Raw genomic sequence first — 12,820 nt, forward strand, 5'->3', positions numbered from 1 at the left:
GGAGTTTGCATTGCCTGCTATTTGCCCTAGCTCCCATACTTTTGATTTCTTTTTTTTTTCCTGTCTGTGTCAGTTTGACATTAGTATTCAAAAGATTTGTGTAGCCAACTTTGGAGTTCATGGAACAAATCTTCAGGGTTTAATTTCCCCCCCCCCCCCCCCCCCCCATCATCACCAATGAGCAGAGAAGTTTTTTTCCAGGCAAAATTAGTATGACCAAGGGGCTCATTTTTGAAAGAGAAAAATATTTAAAAAGTTGCATAAAACAGCACTTGGATGTTTTGCTTGCCAAAATGTTTAAATCGCTGTTTTTGAAACTGTGTAATTAAACTCTGAAATTCATTGCCAGAGAATGTGGTAAAAAAGCAGTTAGCTTAGCAGGGTTTAAAAATGGGTTGGATACATTCCTAAAAGAAAAGTCCATAAGTCATTATTAAGAGGGACTTGGTGGGAAATCCACTGCTTATTTCTACGATAAGAACATAAAATGTACTGTACTGTTTTGGGATCCTGCCAGGTACTTTTAACCTGGATTGGCCACTGTTGAGAACAGGATCCTGGACTTGATGGACCTTTGGTCTGTCCCGGTACGGCAACGCTTATATTCTTATTTTGCAGATGTTTATCTATGCATTTCATCTGCAGTGTGTCTAAATCACAAGGGGGTGTGTTGGGGGCAGGATTAGGGCATTACTAACACTTGGATGTTTTTCTGCTAAAATGGAACAAAACAAAAATGTCTAGGACTAAAACTAAGACTATGAGCTAGACCTGTTTTAATAATGACTAAGCCACAACAAAGTGCTCTAAATGAGCAGATGACCTCTGGAGGGATAAAGGAATGACCCCTCTCCCAAAGATGTAAAAGAGACAGTACATACCAGCCTCTATGACAGCCTCGGATGTTATGGCCAGTCCTATTAGAGCAGCAAGCAGGTCCCTGGAGTTGCCTAGTGGTCGGTGCAGTACACTATAGACAAGGAGACCCAGGTTCTTAGTCTACTCTGTTACGCTTGTGGTGAGAAATGTAAGCCCCCCCCCCCAAACTGAACAAAAACCTACTGTACCCACATATAGGTGACACCTGCAGCCATAAGGGATAGTTGTGTATAGTGGAGTACAGTAAGTTTTTGGTAAGTTTTGGAGGGCTCCTAATAAATATAAAGAGGTAATGGTGGGATGTGTACCTGGGAGCTTTTATGTGAAGTCTACTGCAGTGCCCCCTAGGGTGCTGCATTGCTCTGCTGGGATGTCTGTGTGGCCAGTCTACTAAGATTGCTGGCACCTCCTACATCCCAATAGCTTGATTTTGTGCGTTTTTCAGTTGGTCATTTTATTTTCAAAAATGGGCCAAAAAGATAAATGCACAGAGCAGAAAAGCATCTAGCAAGTAGCCATTTTTGAAAAAAAAAAAAAGATAACTTTTTGCTGTTTTGAAAATTGTTATATTTGCCACTCAGATTCTGGACATTTTGAGCCCCTCCATATATAATGGCCAAATTACAATCTTTTTCTAGATTGGAAATCAGTTTAAAGTGTGATATATTAGGGAGACCTTTTTTAATAATATGTTGTGTTTCCAATTGTATAATTGTGTGGTGGGAAGGTTATATTTCTCCATTAAAAATTGAAAAGATATAAATGAATTCTCAATAATAATTTGACTTAAGGATTATATTTCAAGTTGACACCAAGATTTCCAATATAGGGTTTTATTATCTATCATTATTTAGGTGTTAGGCCAAATGAGCACAGTCATAGATTGCCAACGAGGAGTGTGTAAGGTCTTATCTAAAACAAATAAAGCAATGAGTGTAGATCTTACAGGTTCTATATCAGTCAACAGTTTAGTGTAAGGCAAACATTTAAGAGGCATATTATAAAGAAGTGCCTTTTCTATCAGGAGCCAATCAGGACTGTAAGATTGGTCAGTTTGATTAGATAACCATTGGGCTCCATAATGTAAAAGATTAGCAAGGTGGTAAGTATAAAAATCAGGGAATCCAACACCTCCATCTTCTTTAGAAGTTTTGAGAGTCTTTAATGCTATTCTAGGTTGTTTACCTTTCCATAGATATTTAGTAAGTTTTTTTTTAATCTATATTCTTATTAAAAAAAAGGATGGAGCCAGCATTGGTAACAAATTAATATAGTAATTGATAGCAGACATAAGTATTTTTATAGTTTCAATTCTACCCCACTGTCATGAAACGCCTAGCCACTCACCTGGGGCTACCCCATGGCCACTTAGACCACTGGGGATAGACCCTCTAAGTGGGTCTATCCCCAGGACTGTTCAGGTCCACCTGCACCTGCCGCTTTTGTTCTACACTAGCACCCTCTTCCCACTGACTGGGTCAGAACTGCCTCTGGGCGATTCTCCCACTCTCAAATTATCCCCAGTGGTCCCACAGTTTCCAGAAAGGACTCTCAGATCCAACACAGAAATCACCAGGATTCTGACAGCAGAGTCAACAAACTGAAAAATGTTTATTGTCCGAAAAATTAGAACAATGAACAGAAAATGTGGAATCAGCAAACAATAACCGCTAACTGAAATATGGATCAATTGTAACACTGACTAAACATTTGTTTACTTTCTAAAAAGTAGCTGGGGAGATCAGGAAATATGCTGCTCACAGATTATCAAATAGAACTGATCACAGGGCCTCAGTGAAGAGATCTGTCTCTCTCTTCTCCCTGGCTAAGACTGGGGCAAAAACCAGTACATTACATAAATTGGAAGATGGATGTCCTCACAGGGTCGTCCAAATCGGTATAATCGAAAGCCGATTTTAGACGTCCTCAACTGCTTTCCGTCGCAGGGACGGCCAAAGTTCAAGGGGGCGTAGCGGAGGCTTAACGAAGGCGGGACATGGGCATGCCTAACACTAGGATGTCCTTGACCCATAATTGAAAGAAACAAGGACGTCCCTGACGAACACTTGGACAACTTTACCTGGTCATGTTTTTCTTATTACCAAGGCACAAAAAGGTGCCTGAAATGACCAGATGACCACCGGAGAGAATCGGGGATGACCTTACTTCCCCAGTGGTCACTAACCTCCTCCCACCCTCAAAAAACATCTTTCAAAATATTGATTGCCAGCTTCTATGCCAGACTCAGATGTCATACTCATGTCCATCACAGCAGGATGCAGGTCCATAGCACTTTTAGTGGGTGCAGTGCACTTCAGGCAGGCAGACCTAGGCCCGTCCCCCCCTACCTGTTACGTTTGTGGCGGAAACAGGGAGCCCTCCTAAACCCACCACAAACCCACTGTACCCACATCTAGGTGCCCCCTTCACCTGTAAGGGCTATGGTAGTGGTGTACAGTTGTGGGTAGTGGGTTTTAGGGGGGGTTGGGAGGCTCAGCACACAAGGTACGGGAGCTGTGTTCCTGGGAGCAATTTATGAATGCCACTGCAGTTCCCCCTAGGGTGCTGGTCTCCTGGCGTGTCAGGGGGACCAGTGCACTACAAATGCTGGCTCCTCCTATGACCAAATGGCTTGCATTTGGTCATTTCTGAGATGGACGTCCTTGGTTTCGATTATCGCCAAAATCAGAAACGACCAAGTCTAGGGACGACCATCTCTAAGGATGGCCAAATTTCAGGATTTGGGCGTCCCTGACCGTATTATCGAAACGAAAGATGGACATCCATCTTGTTTCAAAAATATGGGTTTCCCCGCCCCTGGATGGGGACGTTTTGCAAGAACGTCCAAATCAAAATGAGGAGGTCCCTTTTGATTATGCCCCTCCACGTGTCCAGAGTTGGGGTGATTATGCACCAGGTTCTGAAGGAAGCTGGAAATTTGTGGTCTAGAGCCAACGACTGTCACTTAGTGGCTGAGCTAGATGAGTGTGGGAGTTTCAAGAATGGGGAAAAGCCCTAGGTAAGTGTGAATAATGGCCTATGGTGTTGAGGACTGATTGCAAGTGCACTGAAGACCAATGGATCACGAGGCAGCTATTCAGCCGATTGAAAATAGAGATGGCACTTGGTGTTATAGTGAGTAAACCCACAAAAAATATATATTTTGAAAACAATTTTTGCAGTGCTCTCACCTGTTCAAAAGGAACATATACCAACAGTATTGAAATATTTCACTATCTTAAATGAGAGTCAGGTATTGTCATTGGTCAAAAAAAATAAAGTGGAAGAAGAAAAAAAAGAATCAATACAAAAATCTCCCAGTATCATGGAGAAAAATTACTGATTAAAAAAAACCTCTTCCACCCCATAAAGAACAAAGTGAAAGTACATGCAAAAATATATAAATATATCTAATACTAAAAAATGTGTAAAGATAGTCCAAAATGGCAAAAAATGCTACATCATACCCAAAATGTGGAACCCCATCTATGCAAGTAAGGTTAATGACTAAAAATAGAGAAGACATAGAAAAAATACATATGGAGGAGTGTTTACAAAATTTCAAGGGGCAGCGCAAATAACCCTCTTCAACCTAATGATGACAGCCTTGGCCAAGATGCTATCCAGTCAAGGCCTTAATCCGTACATATATGCAGATGATGTCACGATTTACATCCCGTTCAAATATAATCCAATGGAAATTATGGATGGCATCAATCACAGCTTCCAAATTATGCATTCATGGGTGGATGCTTTTCAATTAAAGCTTAACGCTGAAAAAACACAATGTCTTTTACTTACATCACAACATAACACAAATAGATTCTCCTCCATTACCACACCAAACTTTTCCCTTCCTATTTCAAACACCCCGAAGAGTCTTGGAGTTACCATTGGTCGAAATCTAACACTTGAAAACCATATAAAAATATAACTAAGAAGATGTTTCAGTCAATGTGGAAACTCAAGAGGTTGAAGCCTTTCTTCCCAAGGGGTATCTTTCGCAACCTGGTACAATTGATGGTGCTAAGTCATCTAGACTACTGCAATGCGCTATATGCTGGTTGTAAAGATCATATCATCAAGAAACTTCAGACAGCTCAGAACACCGCAGCCAGACTGATATTCGGAAAGACAAAATACGAAAGTGCTAAACCCCTGAGAGGCTGCATTGGCTACCTGTTAAGGAACGTACTGTATTCAAGGTATGCACTCTGGCTCATAGGATTATTCATGGAAATGCTCCAGCCTACATGTCAGACCTTATTGATCTCCCACCCAGGAACGCTAAAAGATCAGCACGCACATTCTTAGAACTTCACTTCCCAAGCTGTAAAGGTCTAAAATACAAGCTAATACATGCGTCTAGCTTTTCCTACATTGGCACACAGATGTGGAATGCATTGCCACCTGATCTGAAGATTATTCACGACCTAATTAACTTCATTAAAGACTTACCTTTTCAACAAGACTTACCATAATAATCAATAATAGGATTTATAACACATCACCAGCTACTTGATATTCTGATTGTTTTCTTGTTCGCAGAGTTGTTTATATCCATTATGTTACACTTGTTTTATATGTAATTAATTGTATATCTACTCTTGAATTACGCCTGAAATGATATAATATTGTAAGCCACATTGAGCCTGCAAATAGGTGGGAAAATGTGGGATACAAATGCAATCAATAAATAAATAAAACAATCCCCACCAACCCACAAAGAGTCACCTGGCTGAAGAAACACTGCTCCTCTGCAAACCACACATCCTCAAGGTGGCTCCAACAAGAATCTCTTCCTCCAATGTACTCCACAGATCTCCTCCTACGATATTATGGAGTGCAGTGCCAGTTCACGTTGGACACAAACATTTCTTCAAAAAAACATTTCTTCTTCCTCAACAAGAGAGCCTCGTTTCACAAATAAAATTGCTGCTTCATCATCTTTAACGATGGTGTGAAGTTTTTTTGTCTTTTTTTCTTCTTTTCTGGTGGTCTTCTCTTCCTGAAGCAGCAATTTTATTTGCGAAATGAAGCGCTCTAGTTGAGCTGTGACATTTGGAATAGTGTTTGTATCATGAGGAGAGGATTTTGTATAGCAAAAATGAATGCAACTAGCAATGTATCCGGATAAGGTACGCTTGGAAACTGGTTTATGGTGACCTAAATAATGAGAGGAATAATTGTGAAGGCCTATTTGGATAGGCCATACACTGTAAATATGTTAACAGCTTTAGTACAGTCTAGAGTGTGCAATCGTTGTGGTGTCTGTTGAGGTGGTGTATAAAAAACTGGTAATACAATAGATTGTTTGATATGAAAAGTTGAAACAATTTTTGGAAGAAATTTAGGGTGTGGGTGTAATATGGCCTTATCATGTAATTTCTGAGTATATGGGGCATACCAGCTTATTTTTGAAAGAGAAAGACGCCCATATTTCGACCCAAATTGGGAGATGGGCGCCTCCAACTGCAGTCTGTCACGGAAACGAATAAAGTTGATGGGGGCGTGTTGGAGGCGGGACTGGGGTGTGGTTATCAGCTGAGGAGAGATGGGTGTCTTTAGCTGATAATCGAAAAAAAAGGCGTTTTGACGGCGATTTTGTGTCACTTTTTTTGGACCCTTTTTTCTCACGAACAAGTCCCAAAAAAGTGCCCCAACTGCCCAGATGACCACTGGAGGGAATCGGGGATGACCTCCCTGGACTCCCCCAGTGGTCACTAACCCCCTCCCACCAAAAAAAAAACCCACTTAAAAAACTTTTTTTTCCAGCCAGTATGCCAGCCTCAAATGCCGTACCCACCTCCATGACAGCAGAATGTGTTCGATCCTGTCACAGCCTTTCCCTGGGTCAGATGTGGCTCTAGGGTGCAGTACAGGGTCACATCAGCATTGCATTGTGGTGGGTGTAGGGTATTGGGCTCCGTGATTTCATTAGCTTGTGTTACAGTCTCACGATGTTGGTAGTTGGTAGGCTCTTCTCCCATGGTGCTTTTCCCCCTGCCTACTGGGTCAGAGTGTGCCCTGTTGTGTTTCCTGTTGTAGTCCATGCGGTAGTGGCCATTTTTGTAAGCCAGTTTTAGTTCCCTTTCCTGTGTTAGCCACGTTAGAGAACTTAGTTCTTACCTTGAATGTGGCTGAAAGAGGGCATTGTACAGCATTCTGCCAGCTCTGACCTACTGCTCATCTCAGTACCAGGGAGACTCGTTGCCAGTGGGGCACAACCTCTGATCTGCAGTTAACTGTGAGTAAACGCGGTTATTCCAATAAAGGATGTTTTTGGAGAGATTAGTCTTCAGGTGTGCCAATGTTATACAGCAGCAACAAGTCCTAGAGGCCTGCGTGTATGCAGGTCCCTGGAGCACTTTTGGTGGGTACCGCAGTGCACTTCAGCCAGGTGGCCCCAGGCCCATCCCCCCCCCCCCACCTGTAACACTTGTGCTGGTAAATGGGAGGCCTCCAAAACCCACTGTACCCACATGTAGGTGCCCCCTTCACCCCTAAGAGCTATGGTAGTGTTGTACATTTGTGGGTAGTGGGTTTTGGGGGAGGAGGGTTGGGAGCTCAGCACCCGTGGTAAGGGAGCTATGCACGTGGGAGCTTTTTCTGAAGTCCACCGCACTGACCTAGGGTGGCCAGTTGGTGTCCTGGCATATCAGGGGGGCCAGTGTACTACGAATCCTGGCCCCTCCCACGACCAAATGGCTCGGATTAGGACGTTTTTGAGCTGGGCGTTTTTAGTTTCCATTATCGCTAAAAACAAACAAACGCCCAGCTCAAAAACGTCCATTCTTTTGAAAATACGGTTTGGCCCGCCCCTTCACGGACCCGTTCTCAGAGATAAACGCCCATGGGAGATAGGCGTTTGCATTCGATTATGCCCCTCTGGATCTACTTTCCGTGGTGTACACAATGAAATAAAATAAGTCCACTCAGATGTATAAGAACGTCGTGTGGATTCTTTTCTAGAGGCTAATAAAACTTGAAGAACTTACTAAGAAAAAAACTGGAAAAGTTAAGGAAATCTTTGGATACTCCAAGCTGTCAAACAGAGGGGCATAGTCGAACGGGGACGCCCATCTCTAAGGACGCCCATTTCTAAGGCTGCTGCCGCGAAGGGGCGGGGCAACCCGTATTATCGAAACAAGATGGGCGTCCATCTTTCGTTTCGATAATACGGTCGGGGACGCTCAAATCTCAACATTTAGGTCGTCCTTAGAGATGGTCATCTCCGGTTTTCAGCGATAATGGAAACCAAGGACACCCATCTGAAAAATAACCAAATCCAAGGCATTTGGTCATGGGAGGAGCCAGCATTCGTAGTGCACTGGTCCCCCTTACATGCCAGGACACCAAGCAGGCACCCTAAGGGGCACTGCAGTGGACTTTACAAATTGCTCCCTTACCTTGGGTGCTGAGCCCCCCCCCCCCCAAAAAAAAAAAACCCCAAAACCCACTTCCCACAACTGTACACCACTACCATAGCCCTTAGGGATAAAGGGGGGCACCTAATGTGGGTACAGTGGGTTTGTGGTGGGTTTTGGAGGGCTCACATTTACCAGCACAAGTGTAACAGGTAGGGAGGGTATGGGCCTGGGTCCACCTGCCTGAAGTGCACTGCACCCACTAAAAACTGCTCCAAGGACCTGCATACTGCTGTGATGGAGCTGGGTATGACATTTGAGGCTGGCAAAAAATGTTTTACATTTTTTTTTTGGGTGGGAGGGGATTGGTGACCACTGGGGGGGAGTAAGGGGAGGTCATCTGGTCAGTTTGGGCACCTTTCCGAGACGGTCCTGAAAAAAAAGGGCCCAAGTAAAGTCGGCCAAATGCTCATGAGGGCCGCCCTTCTTTTTTCCATTATCGGCCGAGGACGCCCATCTGTTAACCACGCCCCATCCCGCCTTTGGTACACTGCTGACACGCCCCTGTGAATTTTGGTCGTCCCCACGACGGAACGCAGTTAAGGACGCCCAAAATCGGCTTTCGATTATGTCGATTTGAGCAACCCTGAGAGAAGGACTCCCATCTCCCGATTTGTGTTGGAAGATAGGCGCCCTTCTCTTTCGAAAATAAGCGTGAGAGTCTTCATAGATTTGGATACCTTGTTGTTGTGTTATTAGATCTGGAACTTGTGGTAGGAGTTTTGGGGGAAGAAAAGTCAAGGTCTTGAGTACCAGAAAAGAAATCAGGGAATAAATAATTTTAAAAAATTAAAAGAAATTAAATGAATAATAAAAATAAGGAATTTAAAAATAAAGAAATTAGGAAAAAAGGGATGACAGCTGTCAACACATTGCATGTATCTGTAAAAAAAATGATTACAGCTGTGAACACATTCCATGTTTAATTAATTAAATTAATAATTAAAAATAAAGAATTTTAAATTCAAAAAATTAGGGAATAAACAATTTTGAAAAATTAAAATAATTTAAATAAATAAAAATACAGAATTTTAAAATAAAAAAGTGAGGGAATAAATAATTTTAAAAAATTAAGTAATATAAAATGAAACAAAAATCTTTAAAAAATGAATAAAAAAATACAGAATTTTTAAAATTAAAAAAAATAGTTAAATAATTAAAATAAAAAAATAATTAGGGAATACATAATACCTAACTTAAAATTAAAATTAATTAAAAAAATGTTTTGAAAAAACAAAGAAAAACACAAAATTTTAAATAAAAGAATTTAGGAATAAATAATAAATAAAATTTAAGAAAACAAATTAAAGAAATAAAAATATAGAATTCTAAAATTAAAAACTAGGGAATAAATAATAAATATAATTTAAGAAAAAATAAATTAAAAATTAAAAATACAGAATTTAAAAATAAAGTAACAAAAATCTAAAAAATGAATAAAATAAATAAAAATACAGAATTTTAAAATAAAGAAATTAGGTAATAAAAAATTAAAATGTTAAAGAATTAATAATTAAAAATACAGAATATTCAATTCAAACAATTATGGAAAATAATTTTAAAAATTAAAAAGATTTGAATAATAAAAATATAGAATTTAAAAATAAACAATTTATGGAATAAGTAATTTAAGAATTTAAAAGAATTTAAAGAAATAATAAAAATACTGAATTTTAAAATAAAGAAATCAGGGAATAAATAATTACAAAATTAAAAAGAATTTAAATGAATAATTGAAAATACCTAACTTAAAAATAAAATTAATTTAAATATTTTATTGAATAAACAATTGATGAAAAATACAGAATTTTAAATAATAAATTTGGGAATAAATAAAGTTTAAGAAGAAAAATTTTAAAATAATGAAAAATACAGAATTCTAAAATAAAATATAAAAAATTAAATAAATAGTAAAAATACAGAATTTTAAAATAAAGAAATTAGGGAAAAAATAAATAATTAAAAATTTTAAATATAATAAAAATGCAGAATTTTAAAATAAAATAGGATAAATAATTTTTAAAAATTAATAATTAAAAATACAGAATTTTAAATTAAAAAAATTAGGGAATAAATAATATAAAATGTTAAAAGAATTTAAATAAATAATAAAAATACAGAATTTTAAAATAAAGAAATTAGGGAATAAATAATTTCAAAAATTAAAAGAAATTAAATAAATATGATAAATACAGAATTCTAAAATTAGAAATTATTATTATTATTAACATTTGTATAGCGCTACCAGACACACGCAGCGCTGAACACCCGACACAGAGAGACTGTCCCTGCTTGATAGAGCTTACAATCTAAAAATACAGACAGACAAGACAATTAAAGGCGAGGAAAGTACTGGGTGAGAAGGAACAAGGATAGGGGAATTGAGTAGTGGTTAGGAGCCAAAAGCAGTGGTAAAAAGGTGGGTTTTCAGCATAGATTTGAAAACAGTTAGAGATGGAGCTAGGCGTACAGGCTCAGGAAGTCCATTCCAGGCATAAGGTGCCACGAGGGAAAAGGAACGAAGCCTGGAATTAGCAGTGGAGGAGAAGGGGGACAACAAGAGAGATTTGTCCAGTGAGCGGAGTTTACAGGGAGGAATGTAGGGAGAGATGAGAGAGGAGAGGTAATAGGGGGCTGCAGAATGGATGCATTTAAAGGTCAATAAGAGAAGTTTCAACTGTACACGGAAGCGGACAGGGAGCCAGTGAAGTGACTTGAGGAGTGGGCTAGTGTGGGTAAAATGATTTTGGCGGAAAATAAGTCATGCTGCAGAATTTTGGACAGACTGGAGAGGAGAGAGATGGCTGAGCGGAAGACCAGTGAGAAGCAAATTGCAATAATCCAAGCGAGAGGTGGCAAGGGTTTGGATAAGGGTTCTGGTAGCGTATTCAGAGAGGAAGGGGCGAATTTTGCTAATGTTGTAGACAAAGAAGCGACAGGTTTTGGCCGTCTGCTGGATGTTAGGGAATAAATAACTATTTAAAATATAACAAAACAAATTGAAAATATAGATTTTTAAAATAAAAAATTAAACAATAAAAATGTAAAAAAATCAATGAAACAAACAATAGTAATAGGGGGATTTGAACCAGCCACCTTCTGATTACAAGCCCTGTGCGCTAACCACTGCACCACTTATTCAGTTGTTTAGATGCCCTTCCCTTTCCATTAAGTCCCTCCAAGTTTCTGTCAGCCAATCACAGCTCATTTAGCTGACATCTGTTGGTTTCCCTCTTTCCCCAATCCTTCCCTCTGTTGGTTTCCCTCTTTCTCTCTCTCCCCAATCCTTCCCTCTGTTGGTTTCCCTCTCTCCCCAAACCTTCCCTCTGTTGGTTTCCCTCTCTCTCTCTCTCCCCAATCCTTCCCTCTGTTGGTTTCCCTCTTTCTCTCTCTCCCCAATCCTTCCCTCTGTGGGTTTCCCTCTTTCCCTCTCTCCCCAATCCATCCCTCTGTTGGTTTCCCTCTCTCTCTCTCTCCCCAATCCTTCCCTCTGTTGGTTTTCCTCTTTCCCTCTCTCCCCAATCCTTCCCTCTGTTGGTTTCCCTCTTTCCCCAATCCTTCCCTCTGTTGGTTTCCCCCTCTCTCTCTCTCTCTCCCCCCAATCCTTCCCTCTGTTGGTTTCCCTCTTTCTCTCCCCAATCCTTCCCCCCACCCCCCCGCGACACTCCGGGCGAGTCCTGCACTTAGTTTTTTTTTTTAAGACTCAGAACGTGCGAACGATGCAGCCGGCAGCGATTGAAAGAGGCTGTCTGGGCTGGCGTCTGCGTCGGAGCTTCCCTCACCCTCTGCGAGTCCCGCCTTCGTTGTTACAACTTCCTGTTTCGCGGGACTCGCAGAGGGCGAGGGAAGCTCCGACGCAGACGCCAGCCCAGACAGCCTCTTTCAATCGCTGCTGGCTGCATCGTTCGCGCGTTCTGAGTCTTAAAAAAAAACAACTAAGTGCAGGACTCGCCCGGAGTGTCGCGGGGGGGTGGGGGGGCCGGCAAAAAAGGTGCCGGTACGCCGTACCGTTGCGTACCGGCACAAAAAAAGCACTGGTAATATTAATTCAAAAGGAGTGAAGCCTGTGAAAACTGGGATTGCTTTAATCAGTGGGATTTGAATTGAGACTTAAGTGTTTGCATTGTTAAACAATTTCTGGTTTTAAAAGAGAAAAAATGGAATCACATGTATTATTTCTACTAACATTGGACAATAAGTACATTTTCAATGAAATGAATTGACTATACATCGTTTTGGCTTTGAAGGAGCCAACCAGACGATCAATGTGGAATAATGATTTAGACGAATAATAACTGGGGATAATCAGGTTAATACCACGTTTTTTCTTTGTTTAGTGCTGTTTAATTGATCTCCTTGTCTTGTTTCACTCTCCCTATTTAGTGGTCTAAGAAAGAATATAGAATTACCTGATTGAAAGAATTCTTGTGTATTACTTTCTCTGTATTTCTGGCAAGTTATTTTATCCCTTGTAAATTTAAATTGCTATTAAAAAAAAGATATGGAGGATTTAG

The sequence above is a fragment of the Microcaecilia unicolor genome, chromosome 1 (assembly GCF_901765095.1).
Source record: "Microcaecilia unicolor chromosome 1, aMicUni1.1, whole genome shotgun sequence".
Taxonomy (NCBI): Eukaryota; Metazoa; Chordata; class Amphibia; order Gymnophiona; family Siphonopidae; genus Microcaecilia; species Microcaecilia unicolor.